This window comes from Phacochoerus africanus, chromosome 16 (assembly GCF_016906955.1).
Source record: "Phacochoerus africanus isolate WHEZ1 chromosome 16, ROS_Pafr_v1, whole genome shotgun sequence".
Classification (NCBI taxonomy): Eukaryota; Metazoa; Chordata; class Mammalia; order Artiodactyla; family Suidae; genus Phacochoerus; species Phacochoerus africanus.
The window spans coordinates 4,511,752-4,529,006 of record NC_062559.1 but is presented as its reverse complement, the minus strand read 5'-3'; the positions used below and the strand labels follow the sequence as shown (position 1 = coordinate 4,529,006).

At 49.0% G+C, this 17,255-nt stretch overlaps 1 pseudogene; it reads right to left on the bottom strand.

The window, feature by feature from the left end:
- Positions 1 to 16,986, bottom strand: part of LOC125117759 (pancreatic progenitor cell differentiation and proliferation factor-like) — a 76,719-nt pseudogene extending 59,733 nt beyond the window's left edge.
- Between the last annotated feature and the right edge of the window lie 269 nt (positions 16,987 to 17,255).

The following is a 17,255-nucleotide window of genomic DNA, read 5'->3' as shown; positions in this document are numbered from 1 at the left end:
GCTTGTCAAGGCTTAGGGATGGGTGACCGGGAGGGAGCAGGTGTGGCTGTAACGCAGGGGCTTAAGGAGCCTTGTGGTGACACAGTTAAAATGCTTGACTTGGCGATGGCCACATGAAGCTACCACGTGGCAAAATGTCATGGAGAGACGCAAACACGCACAGGCGAGTGAGAGCCGGGTGAACTCAGTGGGCTGTGCCCATGTCGATTTCCTGGTGTCGATGCTGTAGGTTAGTTAGTTACAGAAGATGTTGCCCTTGGGGGAAACGGGGAGGAGGGATGCAGAGGGGCTCCCGGTCCGTTTCTTCCTCTGAAGCTTTAACTATTAAAAATTTTTACAGTTTAAAAAAAATGTGCTGTCTGGAGTCTTAGAGTCTTCTAAAGTGTGATGGAGACAAAGATGGAAAGAAATAAAGATGTTTACCCCAAAATTTGCATGGAAAAACACTGATGAACAAGCGAAGGGAAAGCTCACTGAGCTGGACCTAAGAAAGCCCTGGCGTTCAGGTCCCATCCTGGCTTTGCTGCCTGGGTGATTCCGGGTCATGCGCTGGAGATCTTTGGGCTTTGACTGTGGATGCAGTGGGGATTATAGCAATTGCTCTATTTCAAAGGCTTATTGTAAAGATTCAAGTGAGATATTATATATAAAGAACGTTTGGGGTTCCCATTGTGGTGCAGTGGGAACGAATCCGACTGGTAACCATGAGGTTGCGTGTTCAATCCCTGGCCTCCCTCAGCGGTGTTGCCGTGAGCTGCGATGTCCGTTGAAGTCGTGGCTTGGATCCCATGTGGCTGTGGCTGTGGCTGTGGCTGTGGCTGGCAGCGGCAGCTCTGATTTGACCCTTAGTCTGGGAACTTCCGTTTGCTGCAGGTGTGGCCCTAAAAAAGCAAAAAAAAAAAAAAAAGAAGTTTCATATTTCTTAGAGCATAGCACATGCGCAATACATGTCGACTTCCCATAAGATGTTATAATTATGATATTTATTTAAACTTATACACGTGGAATGAATTGTAAGGACAATACTGATCATCTTCCCAGAGAAGTGGCCGTGTTTTCCGGTTTTGGTATTTGAGAGACTATTTGGAAGATTCCCAGGTGTCATGTCGCCTCTTGAGTCTCTTGGTAAGGGTACCTGAGTGTCTGTAGGTGTGTGTATGTTTGGATAGGAAAACTATTTACTGCTAAGGGCTTCACCGTGTCCGTAGTTCAAGCAGAGGGAAGTTGCACCGTGCTGTCTCCGTGTCTGTTTTCTGCAGAGCCTCCACCATGGCTCAGCCCCTAAGCAATCACTGCCATAGAATTTCCCTGCTTTACCCCCATGTAAGGACAATTAATGAACGTCCAGAAAACCCTCATTTGCCTGGTAGCTTTAATAACTTTACCACATCATTTGGGAGGCTCTCGATGGTGAACTCTGCAGAGTGGCGGGGTGGGGGCATTACGGGGGTGAGGTTTCGCTGCACGCCAGCCATTCGCCAGCTCATGTGCTGGGTACCCGCCGAGAGTCCTGAAAGTAGCCCACCCTGCCTGGCATCGGTTCCCTTTGGGTCTTTCATGAGGTGTTCAGAAGTGGCGTGTGTTTTGGGAGATCCTGACCCGTTTGTGCTGGTTCCGACTGTTCGGGCAGACCCTGGGTCAGCAGCGTGGGTATTTCTTTGACATTTTGTTTCCCTGTTTCATTGACTTCCTGATGCGCTAGTAGTAGTTTCTCCTACCTTTGGTACCTAAAACCATGGTTTCTCTTTTGGCTTTGGCTTTGGAGTTCTAGATCTGCGGTCTTGGGGTTAGAGAAGCTTCCACATATCGAATGAGCAACTTTCCGGTCCAAGGGAAGGGAGCTCTTAGGCTCATCACTACATCCCTATGGATGCCCTGACTCGGGGAGATGCTTTTTAACAGGGCCTGCGAGGATGCTGACGCAGACACAGTCTGCTCCCATGGGGGGGGCATGTCTGTTCCAGTATTCACTGTGGAATCTAAATGAACCAGGAACATCCTTGGATGCTTGAGTGTTGCAACCATTCTCCCCTTTGCCTGCTCTCTCTCACCCCCAACGTGGTTCTGCTCTCTGTTTCCAAGCCTGGGGTCTGGTGGCCAGCCCAAGATTTTCTGGGTGCCTTTGAATCCAACCTTCCCCCAAGACACTGATCTATTAGACTTTTTTTTTTTTCTTTTTTCTTTCTCTTTTTCTCTTTTCTTTCATTTCTCTTTTTTGTTTTCTTTTTTGGCCACCCCGGGACATGTGGAGTTCCTAGGCCCAGGGATCAGCTCTGAGCCACAGTGATGACCTAGGCTGCAGCTGTGGCAGTGCTGGATCCTTTAATCCATTGTGCCTGGCTGGGATTGAACCTGTGTCCTTGGTGCTGCAGAGACACCGCTGATTCCTCCATGCCGCGGTGGGAACTCCAAACTCTGTTCTTCTCTGCTGGAAACATTTCCTGGTTTGTCAAATGTATTCAAGTTTAGGAGTTCCCACTGTGGCTCAGTGGGTTAAGGACCTGACTAATATCCACGAGGATGTGGGTTTGATCCCTAGATCCAGCATTGCCACAAGCTGCAGTGTGTTGCAGGTGTGGCTTGGAGCTGGAGTTGCTGTGGCTATGGCATAGGCTGGCAGCTGCAGCTCCTATTCGACCCTTAACTTGGGAATTCCATATGCCATAGGTCCAGCCCTAAAAAGAGAAAATGAAATGAAATGAAATAAAATAAAATAAAATGTGTTCAAGTTCACAGATTCCAATCAAAACCTATTGATGTGCACTTTGCTCTTCCAATCTCTTGCTCTCCTCTTTGTTCCTCCTGTGCATTTGCACGTAGGTTTTTACTTTCTGCACCCGACCTGCCCTGGCTCCCCAGTTCTCTGCAGAAAGGTGCGACATAAAAACTGTTCAGCAGATTGACTTTGCAGGATATTTACCCAGTGAGGCAGCCAAGGCCATTCAGACAGAGCTCTATCCTCTAATTATGCATGATGTGAAAAATAAATGGGGCTTAATAGCATCAATGCTATTAGCTTGTTAAGTTACTTTAAAACCATTTTGATGATGATTAAGTAACAACTGGATGTTGCATTATCAAGGGGTCTCTGTGTTTTTGTGCATATTGGCTGGTTCTTAATTGACTCATTTCTGAGGGTGGGGCATGAAGGCAGGAGATGACCAGGCTTGGTATGCTAAGAGTGGTAACAGAGCTTTCAACATTTTGTAACTGAATTTACAAGAAAATTAGCTCCCAAATCCTTACTGGGCCTTTGAGCTCACTCCCTTAACATAAGTAACTCAAATAGTATTTTCTTTTCTTTTCTTTTCTTTTTTTTGTCTTGTTTTGTCTTTTTAGGGCTGCACCTGCTGTGTATGGAGGTTCCCAGTCTAGGGATCCAATTGGAGCTGTAGCGGCTGGCCTACGCCGCAGCCACAGCAACGCCAGATCTGAGCTGCATCTACTACCTACACCACAGCTCATGGCAATGCCAGATCCTTAACCCTCTGAGTGAGGCCAGGGGTCGAATCCGCAACCTCATGGTTCCTGATTGGGTTCATTTCTGTTGCACCATGGCAGAACTCCAGACTCAGCTAGTTTTAATTAAGGCAGAGCTATTCCTTGGCATAGGTGAGCTCTGCTTACAGGCACGAACGGAATTGCTTACGTGGATCCATCTGGAGAAGGTGCGGAGAAAAGGGAACCCTCTTATGGTGTTGGTGGGAGTGCTGGAAATTACTGAGAAAATGGGAGCAATAAGTTTTATCCTGAGACTTCAGACCTCAGAGGGTATTGATGCTTTTTGCCTTTACTAATCTTTTAGAGCCTGAACTACTTAATGCCCTCTGAATTTTTTTACATACTTGTGACAAACGATGACTCTTTTGGAGGTCGGGCCCCAGTCCCTTACATTCCTGTTTTCAGGAGGGGATTTATTACTATGTATTCATCCAGATCCAGAAGGAAAACAGACACTCCCCCCCCACCCCACCCCCACTGCCAGGCCTTTGAACAGAGGGAATTCGACACAGGGAACTGTTGGGTTGTTGGCAGAAGACGGTAAAAGTCAGATGAGTCAGGAAGCAAGAGTGAGATGGGGGAGGGGAGCAGGAAGATTAACAGCAGGAGGACCCATCGGTCCTGCCATGTCTGGAAGAAGCAGGGTGGGCAGAATCCAGAAGCTGGGCCATGTGGCAGGTTCTAGACGCATGAGGGCTTCGGTCAGGAAGGAAATGCTGGCTGCAGCCCGAGGCGGCGTGAGGGGGAGAAACACCCGGCACCCCCCGCTTCTTGCTCCTTGGGGTCTGCAGGAGCCTCTCATTGGCCAAAGTCACTGGAAAGCTGGTTGGCCAAGAAGGCTGGGAAGCGGCTCCCTGAAATACAGAGCAAAGGGGGGAAACGGGCGGGATGCAGCTGCGAGCAGAGAGGCAAGTGATGCGTGTAGATCCCTCCTCAGGGAGAAGGATGGTCCACTCTCCACTCCTCCACTCCGTGATGGAGCTGATTCAGCCCCTCCGGTCCATGCCGGCACCTGCTGGACCATGATTATCAGGGGGAGGGCCCTCTCCTCCCCGTCGTCTTGCCTCTCAGGCCCTTTCCTGTCCAGCATGCGAGCTCCCAGCTCAAGGGTCCAGGCAGTGTCCGTCTCACAACCTCACACCATCAGGGCTGGGCTGACCCTACCTTCTAGCTTCAGAGAAAGAGGCCAGAGATCTACCCATCCCTCCATGTGGGGAAGATAACTTTCCCCTCCTTGTCCCAGGAGCCCATGGGTCTCTAGGTCACGTGGTGAGGGAAATGAAGGTTGCAGATGGAATTACAGGTGCTAACCAGCTGGCTGTAAAATAGAGAGCCTCCCGGGTTATCCAGGTGGACCCAGTGGCATCACAGGTCTCCTTAAATGTGGACGAGGGAGGCGAAGAGGGGGCCCAGGGGGCAGTGGGTCCCAGGGCTCAATATCTGATAAAGGCCGCCATTCAGATGAGTTAGGAAAAGAACCCCCCCCCCCCCCAATTGGTCAACCTTATAAAACTGACTTTATCAGAAGAGGCTAGGACTCCTATGCCAAGCATAAATTTCAAACATATTAAAAATATAAATGCTCTTCAAAATAGGGAATTTTAGGATCATATGTTTATAGCTTTGAGGAAGGAAGAGCATGGACCTGAGCAGCACTAGACACTGAGTAGAACTCGAACCCATGAAGAAAAGGTGAAGGGTCTTGGCTACACAAAAATGTAAGGTGTCTGAATGCGCGGACACCACACAACGAGTCAAAACAGGTGGGAGAAACTGGAAGAACAAGGCAGCTCGTGGGATAAAAGCGTCCCCGCTTCACAACCAGCTCCCACGGATGAGAAGCCAGCCTCGCAGCAGAGGGCCGGAGGAAATCAGCCACCAGGCAGGTCACAGGTGAGAAAGCCCCGAGAGAAAATGTGCCGGCTCTCGTCTGGCCTGTGGCCGGCAGGGTTCCTGGCGGTTGGTTTCTTTCTTTGACAAGCTGATGAAAATACTCAATCCACAGTCAGTAGTAAGAACAGAAAAGAGCTTTATCTGAGCCAAACCAAGGACCAGCCTGAAAGCTTGCTTCCCAGGTGCCTCTGAGAAACTGCCCCGGAGAAGCAGGGTTTGCAGCACAGGTGTATATTTTGTCAGAGCAAAGAACAGTAAACAAGTCAGGGATGCCTTTCTTCAAGGTTTAAAAGTAAATGACAGACCAGAACGTACACGTCGAGTCAGTGTGGCCTTGACACCCGGGAAGCAGGTCTTCTCATCAAAGGAGGACCAGGCAGAGGGGCATTTAAACATCAATATTCTTTTTTTTTTTAATATCATTTTTAGTGCTGCACCTGGAGCATATGGAAGTTCCTGGGCCAGCTGCCAGCCTACACCACAGCCACAGCAACAACGAACCCGAGCTGCATCTGCAACCTGCACCACAGCTCACGGCAATGCCAGATGCTTAACCCACTGAACGAGGCCAAGGATCGAACCTGCATCCTCGTGGATACTCTCTTGGGTTCTTAACCTGCTGAGCCATGAGAGAAACTTCTGGACTTTTCTTTACTTCTGGTCAGTGTGCCCTTTTCTCTAGCAATGAAAGCAGGTGTACAGCGCATGTTTGCTAGGCCACAAACAGACTACTGTAGTTGGCATGAAGTCCAGGTTAACTCATGTATAAGCCAGGGCGATGGCCCCAGATCTCCATGTGTGAACACTTCTTTTATCAGAACTCACGGTTTGAAATTTTACTTGTGTTTCTCCTTTAGCCCCAAAGTCATATTTGAGTGTTTGATATTTTCTACGCGGTTAGATTTATTCTCCCTGTCTTCCTGTCCTCTCTGGTTTTATGTGCAGCCCTCAGAAGGGTGTTCTGAATGATCTCAGGTTTAGGGAGGGGCCACATGGGGAGGATGCTGATCAACTAATGGCATTTTTATTAAATCTCCCGCTAGGACTCAAAAAAATGTTTATTCTGGTTTGGGGTGTAAAAATTTTATACATAGTGATTCATTGTCATGTCAAGATTGTTAGGTTATTCAAATTCCTAAACCTCATGTTTATGATTTAACCCATTTCTGAGAAGTGTGTTTCCAATTTTCCCATTTTCTCCTTGAATTTACCTATTTTTCACTGTATCTTTTTTTTTGGCCACGCCCACAGCATGTGGAAGTTCCTGGGCCAGGGCTTGAACCAATGCCATAGCAGCAGCTTGAGCCAAAGCAGTAAAAACACTGGATCCTTAACCCACTGTACCACCAGAGAATTCCATCTTTCTCTGTATTTTGATAGCTTTATTATGTGCCTCAGGATAGATTGCTGTTGGGTTTTCTCTGTGGATTATCTCTGTAATCAACACAAAATTACTTCTTTGTCCCATTTAAGAATGTTGGCTCTGAAATCTTGCATCATCTGGGAGTTCTTATTGTGGCTCAGTGGTAATGAACCTGTCTAGTATCCATGAGGATGTGGGTTCGATCCCTGTCCTGGCTCAGTGGGTTAAGGATCCAGTGTTGCTGTGAGTTGTGGTGTAGGTCATAGATGTGGCTCAGATCCCATGTTGCTGTGGCTGTGGGATAGGCCAGCAGTTGTAGCTCCGATTTGACCCCTAGGGGACTTCCATATGCCGCAGGTTCTGCCCTTAAAAAAAAAAAAAAAAAAAAGCCACTCCCCCCAACAAAACTATCTCAAATGTGAATTTTTCTAAAGAGTTATACTTCCATCAAAAAGTAAGAAAAAACTGGAGTTCCCGTCATGGCGCAGTGGTTAACGAATCCGACTAGGAACCATGAGGTTGCGGGTTCGGTCCCTGCCCTTGCTCAGTGGGTTAACGATCTGGCATTGCCGTGAGCTGTGGTGTAGGTTGCAGACGCGGCTCAGATCCGGTGTTGCTGTGGCTCTGGCGGAGGCCGGTGGCTACAGCTCCGATTCAACCCCTAGCCTGGTAACCTCCATATGCCGTGGGAGCGGCCCAAGAAAAAGCAACAACAACAACAACAACAATAACAACAACAAAAAAGACAAAAAAAAAGTAAGAAAAAACTGGGTTGGAGAATAAGGCTTAGCCCTGAAGGTAGCTGGGGCCTTCCTCAAACTGAAGACCTCAATGATGAATCCACGTGGGATTTGATGACTCCTAGCTTGATGACTCCATCTCCGTTGCATGCACAGGTGCTGGAGGAGAGAGAAAGAAGACCCCTCCAGCTGGGCTGGCGCACCTGGGCAGAGGGGCACGTGGAGGGAGGGCGGCAGGGGCAGCTGCCCTGATGCTCAGACGTGGAAGCTACCTGTCTGGTTCTTGCTTCTGAGACTCAGTGAAACAGGAGTGTCAGGTCCTGACCAATCACACGACTGCATCGTCCTCCCTTGGAGAGGGGACGAAGGACGGAGGTGAGCTCGACCTGGTGAGAGTGGGAAGAATGGAATCTCTTCTTTGTGAGTCAAGGTGTCCGCGGTGGGGTGGGGTGGGGGGGGGCAGATGCCACCCCCCCCCCGCCTGGCTGTGGTGTTTGCACCCTAATCATCTCTGACGATTCGGAAGTGTCTCGAGGACATTTTTCCATGCTAGCATCCTTCCTGTTTTCCAGTCCCTCTAGGCTCTTATTTTATATCTCCTTTATTTCAAGGGGATTTAGAGACGAGGAGCTACTAACATTGACTGAGTCCATCTTCATGGACTGAAAAGGTGACAGAGGGGGTGAGAGGGGGACTCGGAGGGAGACATTAGAGGGAGACAGAGGACCTGAAACCAGCCGTTGACCAACAGTTCAGTAAGTGGGAGGCTCGGGAGAAGACAGGGTAGAACCATCCCTGCCTTCAAGGATTTTACGTCCCCAGCGTGGAGATGGCACGAGGACCCGGACTCATTCGGGACTCAGTGCGCAGGTGGTCACTGGAGACAAACGATGCCCTGGTGTGAGGTCTGTGTCTCGGTTCTTCACTCCAGCGCCTGTTTCAACATGACCGCCATCCTAGCATTTCTGTGTTTTCCTTTTCAACTGTATTCTCATTGTTAAAGGAAGGCACTTCTTCCGTGTCCTCTTTGGACATCTGTTCGGTCCATTTTCATCTACACTGGCAAGCAGTCCAATAAATACCTTTGGAAAGAGCGCCTTTCATGTACTGGGGTACAGCCATCCCAGCTCCCTTTGAGAAGCAAATGGATTTCCTCTTCTCAGTGACATGGGTGCCCTTTGTTCCATCCTTTTGGCACCTTCATGGACTTAGAGCATCCTTCAAATGTGTGCATCGCACGGATCCCTGGAGGCGGGAGCTTACCCTTGAGCTATTGGAATCTTTGCGGCCACCCCTGTCTTCTCTGCCCTGGACCAGGGCAGTTCCCCTCCTCAGGCTCCCTCGCCCTTTGCCAGCAGAGGCTCTGGTGCAGGACAGGAGGGAGGAAGGACAGGAGAGGCGGAGTCTTTGCTCTGTTCCAGGCAGCATCTTCTTGGTGCTCCTGCTCCTGTGCAGCAGCCTTTTCCACCTCGGTCCTGACTTGGGCTGGTGGCCCCGCTGTGGCTCACTCCGCTTCTGCCCCAGGAGGCCTGCCTGTCACTAGGGTGGGATAGTTGAGGGTGGGGTGCTGGGAGGATGGGAATTCTGCCCCTGTGCATATCCATGTTGCCTCCTGCCCCCGCCTCAGCATCTCAGTTCTTGCAATACCTGTGTTCATTTCTTGTGTTCCCTACCCTGGCTTCTTTTTCTGACTGATACAATGTTCATCTAGTGTCTCAACAATGTATTCACCGGGAGAAAAAGTAATCAGCCTGCTTCTCCATCCCAGGAAACTGTTGTGGATGCTGGGGATAGGAGAAGGAAAAGAGAAGCGACCAAATAAAGATCTGTTGTCTGAAATCCAGTGACTGAAGATGTGTATAAAGGACATGGTTCCTGCCTTGAGCCCCTGGCGCACCCTCAGGCACTGAATATTTTGGACATCATTGTGTTTTGATCCAAGACTGACAAGGCTCCCCAGGGAAAGTATTTCACGTAGAGGCAGCCATGTTTCCAAAGACTCCAAAGAATGTTGGAATCTTTTCTTTTCCGTTTTTTTTTTTTTTTTTTGGTTATTTTTTTCAGCCGTACCTATGGTATGTGGAAGTTCCTGGACCAGGGATCAAATCCAACGTCAACCTATAGCACCGTTGCCGCAAGGCCGGATCTCAAGCCGCAGCACCACAGCCGGAATCGAACACATCAGATTCTTAATTGGACTTTCGTCCTGGCTCTGTGGTGACCAAATCAGGGGGCAGCGGCTGAGTAGTCACCCCTGAATTTGATGGGAGGGTGAACTTTGACATCCGACATGCGTGGCGTCCTGCGAGGAGCGTGTACTCTGGGAGCGCGGGAGAGCCAAGCCGTGCCCCACCTCCAGCATCTTCAAGAGCATCATGTTCTAAAATCCTTTTATGCCCTTGGAAGACGGTCCCGTGTCACCGTGGAACGTTTCTAGCAGCGGAAGCCCAGGCATTCCCAGTAGAGTGGAGCCCTCGTGACGCCTCTGATCCAATCAGAATGCCGAGTGCCACTTCTGGGCTGCTGCTGTCTCTACTGTCTACTGTCTCAGGACTCGCTGATGGGAACTGCTTTCAGAAATTGGGTTGGGAGGACCTTTGTCAGACACTCCTCTGCTCTCTGAGCCCCGAGCCCTGTGGCCCCACCGAAGCTCTGTCCTCCCACAATTTGGTGGATTGTGGAGCGTTTATCAGCAGCCTCTGAAGCCTTCATGTCTAGAAGTGGTATTTCCTCAGAGTCAAAGCCTTTAAAAGAGGAGGGCTCAGTGGGATGGGTGGTGATTTACTGGGATGCTGGACCATTCGTGGTTTCTTGACGGAGCTGCAGAAGTTGCTCAGGGCCCTGGTGATGACAGATGATGCGTTCACAGGCATTGGTCTCAGAAAAGGTCTCTCTTGGTCTGGCCTGGGGAGTTCTACAATTTCTTTGGTGTAGAACAAAGTTCTTAGTATCTTTTTTTTTTTTTTTTGCGAGAGAGAGACGTGCACACTGAAAACTTTTTTGGTCTTTTTTTTTTTTAGGGCCACACCCACAGCATATGGAAGTTCCTAGACTAGGGGTCAAATCAGAGCCATAGCTGCCGGCCTACACCACAGCCACAGCAATGCCGGATCCCCAACCCGCTGAGCAAGGCCAGGGAGTCCTCATGGGCATGAGCTCGGTTTGTTACCGCTGAGCCATGACAGGAACTCCCCCATTAGGAATGTGATGAAAGGTATGAATCCTTTCACTAGAAAAACATATCTGCACATCCTTTTGCCTCTAGTCTTTCAACCTTGTAGGTCCACAGGCCCCAGATCAAAACTCCTGGTATAACACACACACAGCTAATGTGTGCTGAGGTTTGTCCTGTGATGCAGTCCTGTGCCCTGCGTTTATAGTCTTTGGGGGCATAAATGCCGCATGTCCTGAACAGTGGCAAAGGCCGCACATTTATGGTCACTGCAGGTTTCAGTCTGTGCCCCGGTGAAAGGTCCCACCTCTGCGGCACAGCTTTCTTTGGAGATGGCTGAGGTGGGTGACGTTTGGGGTCTCATTCTTCACCAGCATTTCCACGTGGCCTCTAGTCCTGTCACTACACAGGACCTGGTCTAGGAGTTCCCACCGTGGCTCAGAGAGTTAGGAACCCGACAGGGTGTCCATGAGGACTCAGGTTCAATCCCTGGGCTGCTTGGTGGTTTAAAGATCTGGTGTTGCCACAAGCTACAGTGCAGGTGGAAGACACAGCTCGGATCCAGCATTGCTGGGGCTGGGGTGTAGGCCTCAGCTGCAGCTCTTATTCGACCCCTAGCCTGGGTACTTCCATATGCTGCAGGTGCGACCCTAAAGAGGAAAGAAAAAAAAAGAACCAACCTCAGTTTTTATTCCTTTTTCAGGACAGCTTAGCAGCCTCTGACCCAGTCGGTTGTTCCTTCCTTGAAACTGGTTTCATCCTTGATTTCTGGTAGGATTTTCTCCTACCGCTTTGGCCTCTTCTCCTCTGCCTCCTTTGCTGCCTCTTTCTCAACCATCAGCACCGTAAACGCTGACGTGTCCTCCCGCAGCTTCCTGGGGTCTTCCTCCACGGCTGCATTTATTCTCTAGGTGGTTTCACCCAGTTCTGTGGCTTTAATATTCTGCTGGATGCTGATGATTCCTGGCTGGACCACTACCCTTAGTTGGTTTTTTGTTTGTTTGTCTTTTGTCTTTTTGTTGTTGTTGTTGTTGTTGTTGTTGTTGCTATTTCTTGGGCCGCTCCCACGGCATATGGAGGTTCCCAGGCTAGGGGTTGAATCGGAGCTGTAGCCACCGGCCTAAGCCAGAGCCACAGCAACTCGGGATCCGAGCCGCGTCTGCAAGCTACACCACAGCTCACGGCAACACCGGATCCTTAACCCACTGAGCAAGGGCAGGGACCGAACCCGCAACCTCATGGTTCCTAGTCGGATTCGTTAACCCCTGCGCCACGACGGGAACTCCTGTTTGTTTGTTTTTAAGGCCGCACCTGCAGCACATGGAAGTTCTTAGGCTAGGGGGTGAATCAGAGCTGCAGCTGAGGCCTACACCACAGCCCCAGCAACACCAGATCCGAGCCACGTCTTCGACCTACACCACAGCTTAAGGCCATGCCGGATCCTTAACCCCCTGAGCAGGACGAGGGATGGAACCCGCATCCACTGAGCCACAATGGGAACTCTGTACCCTGAACTCTGATACCTATATCCAGCCACTTCTTTGAATTCCCCACTTGGCGAATAAGCATCTCAAAATTGGTACGTTCACGATTGCGATGAGATGCCATTTTTCTCTGGTAGGAGAGACTGGAGAGAGCCCTTTTGGGGTCCAGTGGGGAGGTGGCCAGTTATCAAGCTAAATAGTTGCAGAACACCCTTAATTAGTACTTTTCTCCTTGTCTTGACCCCCCCAGCCATCAGAAAATCCAGTCAGAGTTCCATCTCCAAAGAGATGATGACTCTTCCTTTGGAATTCTCCCTTCCTGTTACTCTAGACTAAGCCGCCATCTCCCGTCACCTGGGGTGACGCAGTAACTTCCTTCCTGGCCTACCTGCTTCCTCTGTCCCTTCCCCACCATCTTCCGTGAGCCGCAGACACAGATCAGATCGCGTTACATTATTTCCATCCTCAAACAGGGCTTCTTGTTGGGATGATCAAAGCTCCTATCGTGGCCGCTGTCGCCCCCATCCCCTGCCTCTCTCATACTTTCAAATTCTGTGCTGTGTTGGATGCAGGCTCAAGGGTTCCTTCCTATTTCTTAAATACATTCAGCTTCCTCTGGGCCTAGAGAAGGATTCTAGAGAAAGTATGATATTAATTCATTTTCATGTGTATGCTGCCTATTCCTCCCGTCAGATGACATGATCCCGAGAGCAGGGGCTCAATTTTATGCTTCTTGTCTTCAGCGTCCCCACTTCTGCCTCCATCCTACTCCCTGTGTCTTTATCTAGGACAGCATCTTAATTTACTTAACGCATCATCTTTTTTTTTTTTTTTTGTCTTTTGTTGTTGTTGTTGTTGTTGCTATTTCTTGGGCTGCTCCTGCGGCATATGGAGGTTCCCAGGCTAGGGGTCGAATCGGAGCTGCAGCCACCGGCCTACGCCAGAGCCAGAGCAACGCGGGAGCCGAGCCGCGTCTGCAACCTACACCGCAGCTCACGGCAACGCCGGATCCTTAACCCACTGAGCAAGGGCAGGGACCGAACCCGCAACCTCATGGTTCCCAGTCGGATTCGTTAACCACTGCGCCACGACGGGAACTCCAGCACATCATCTTTTGAGCACCTCCTACCCATGGGGCTCTGTGTCAGGTACTGGGAGTTTGTATACAGTAGATGTGGAGATTGTGTGTCTCGGTCTAGAAATAGGAGCCACTGCACGGTGAAGATGGGAGTGGGAGGTATTTGCCATAACAAATGTGAGATGTGTCAAGGCAGATTTTCAGCTCGGGTAGAATTTTGTCATCCTAATGAATTTTGAAAACTATCTCAAGCTAACTTTATTGCTTTGGATTAGTAATTGGCTAAATGGTGCCTTAGTTGCTTGCAAGAGTAAATATGATTTCCCAAAGTGCTGAATTCACTCCTACACTGTAGCTGAGAGGATCAAACTTAATGGAAAATAATGATATTCCTAATGAGAAGAGACACCAAGCAGAGTAAAGCCTCGTTCCTCTTCCTTCCCCCTTGATAAACATCTTCTACTTAGAGTTTTGCTTGAAACACAGCAGAACAATAAATCGAAGCATGTTTAGGGAGAAGGTGTTGCTCTTTTAGCAATCGATTCTTCCTTCTTGTCTTAAATAGAACCACCACAAATGCCGGGCGTCAGGCTCTTTGTGTTCAGGGGTTATGGTTGGTGTGGTGAATCTACTTGACAGCTTTGCTTCAAAGCTTTGTTTTAAAATTTAAAGCAAGTCTTGCCAGGTTATAACCACAAGCTTCCTACTGATGCAAGTGCAGTTAACGCCCAGGCATACACATTGCATCAACACTGCATTGTATAAACTTAGTTTATGGAGTTTAGTGAGCAAGAGGAAGCATTCCTTGTAAATGTTGAGATTTCATTCCAGAAGATGTTGCAGTTTGGTTCATCTTAGATGGAGCTGGGCTCTTCTGTGCTGGTTAAGAATCCCAAGGGGCTTATGGAAATGAATAGAATGATGTTAGTTACTTTTTTAAAAAGTATTTTTTTTCTTTTTTTTGCTCAAATAAAAATAGAAGCAGGGAAGAGGAAACTTAGGCCAATAGGAGCTCTTTCTTGATGTCAGGGAAGTGAAGCCTGTGGTGGAAGCTGGAACCCAGGGCTTTTGAAGGAAGCCGCCCTGAACCTGAGAACTAGGGGGCGGAGCTTGCACACCTGCAGGAGGGCATCGCGCCTGTCGCGCCCAACTGTCGTAAAAGGACCCAGAGTGACAGCCTTCCAACAGCCTATGAGAACTATGCAGTGAAATAAATGATAGTTATAGAACTGTCTTCTTTGTGGGGTAGGGGCTGCAAAGACTGGCTTTGTCTTTAAAAAAAAAAAACTAAAACAAAAACCTCTGGACATATTCCTAAGAAAGTATGTAAACCAAATCAGTTTTGCTAGTTAAATTTTCACCAACTAAGTAAGGTATTGGTTCATCTGAAAATGACTCAGAATGACTTTCGGTTGCTTCTAAAGATCCCATTTCCCCTCAAAGCACAAGGATCTGGCACCACAAAGGATATTGTAGTGGCTGGATGGCTGTTCCAACAAGGAAGTTTAAAAACTGACTGTCGTATTGCAGCATCAGAAGGATGCGTTTAGACCCTTCCAAAGGGTGTGCTCCAAAGTGACCAAAACTCTGTCGCATGATTCAAGTACCAGCCAAGCCACCTTCTGACTTCACATCCCATACAGATTCAGCTGGTAGTTGCAACAAGTATTTTATTTAAGCCTCATGTAAAAACTGAGTCGAATTGGAAAATTATTGCATCGACTTAAAAATTGGATAGAAGAGGGGCTCTTTTTCGTGCTATGTGTTTTTTCATTGAGTTGATTTAGGTCTCCGTACTATGAAGTTATTTTGAAGTTTTTAGGTGGGACTGAGTGGAAGGTGTTCCAGTTTCCAGCCCCGTGCTTTGCACTTAGTTTGTCATTCTTCCCACGATGCTCCGCAAAGTATGAACCACATATCTCGTAGGTAAGAAAGACTGATATTTTTCATTTGCATTACATTCAACGGAAACACGTATTACTGAGCAGCTTCTAAGAGCTGGAGGACCATGACTCTTATTTCAGGCTCTGCCACTTCCCGCTTTGGATGAATACATACTGTTCTTGAGCTGTCGGCATCAGTGGAATTAGATAATGTCCTAGTCATGTCCTGGCATTACCAGGATCAGTTGTCTATTAAAGTTCCTTGTCCGTTTGAACAACCACGTGACCCGGGTCTCGGTGGTGCTATGTTTATTACAACTGCCACCTGCTCTTTCACTCACCCCGTGATAGCTCAGTCCATGTGCGTCCTAGATACCCAGGCAAGTAGCTGTTGTAGCTTTGCAGACCCTGAGGCGATCCGAACGTCGTCCCAGGTCCTTCTGTGTTTCTCTGTGGTATAGGAAATAGGATTAGGGTGAACAGGGTTTGAAAATAAACAAAGCCCAGCCAGGCTGGCCCCTCCTGTGCCGTTTCCCGTTCCTCTTCTCTGAGTGCGTGAAGGGTGCAGCGCCTCTCTTTCTTTCTGATACATCGTGATCCCAGTGTCTGGGCAGGTCATCTAAACTGCTGGAATCCTCCGTCTACACGCCGACTCCCGAGGATGTGCTTTCCGCTCCGTGCCCGTGGAAGGAACAGCAGGAAGGCAAACACTGAGGGCACGCCTGGCCATCTTGTCAACCAGCGCCTTTAGACCTGAACGCTGCCACGCGCTCTTAGCTCTTGACCTGGGGGTTCCCGTCAAGCCTCCTGAGTGAGCTCTGTCATTACCAGTGGGTCCCAGCACTGACTGAGGGAGGGCACGTAAAACAGACGGGCGAGCCCTCTCTCTGGTGTGGGCATCTGTCTGCCTTTCCCCCTCCTAGGCCTGCCATGCCTCATCTGGATGGGTGCCTGTGGAGCCAGCCTCCTGCACCACTGAGGAAACATCCTGAGCTGCTCTTCGATAGATAATCTTCTCTTCCTAATTCATCACAAGGGGACTAGCTTCCTAAGTCAGTTTCTAGTTTTTTGGGTTTTTTAAAACCCTCTAACGCATGGCAGGCAACACAATAAAAAAGAGACAAATGGAGCCACATCAAACTGAAAAATTTCTGCATGTTGGAGCAGACAGCCAGAAGACTCCAACATCCTCTTGAGGGGGAGGGACCAGTCCCACATAACAGAAGGAAACTCTTCTTTTTTCAGGGGCTGGCAGGGGAGAACTCCTTGGGCTGAGGCCTGGATGGGGTGAAGCTAGGCCAGCTGATAGGCGGTGGAATTCACAGGTATTTTTGCATTTTTCAGCACTTCCAAGATTTCTTGCCAACACAAGGATTAATAATATCCTGTCTGAGAACAGGTTCCTGGCCATAGTGGGGAGGAATTACGTATTTCTTCGAGTCCCTGTGACTTTTGGCAGTGTTATCAACATCAGGTATAATTAAGATGTCTACTGAGGTCTATAAGCTATAACCTAAAGCTTCATTAAACACGATGAATTGAAGCATCTGCCACCCCTGTAGGAGGCCCCCCGAAGAAAGGGACCGAATGTCAAAGCCTTACCACCTTTGGTTGAGCCGTCCCTGTGGGTGAAATCTTTATTCTGTTGAATTCTGGGTCTGAGAAACTTTAGTATTTGTCTGCTGAGTTTTTACCTAAGAATTCCAAGGAAATTATCCATATCGGTGCTACTGTTGCTGCTTGTGTTGTTTCTACAGATTCCCTCCTTGTGGTGGTGGGTCAGTGTTTTACACTTTGCGCTTGCGCATACAGCTGGCCTTCGTGGGCAGCAACAGTGAGCATCCGGACCTGAGGAGGGGGTTTGAGCTTCATGGTGAAGTCCGCCTGCAGGAACCTTGAATGTCATCTGAACGCTTCTGCCTGCCTTCCAACGGGGACCAGGGAGCCACTGCCTGCTCTTGGGGGGAGAAGGGCATTGTCGAAGGCAACTAGAAGATGTGTTTTGGGTTGTCCAGCACACTAAGCAGAAGAACTAGCACTCATCGAGGAGTCCAAACCTGCAGACGTGGATTCACCCAGAGGCAATCCTTCCTGGCCGAGCCGCTTTCTTTAAGTCTGCAGTGTTTCTGATCCCGCTTCGT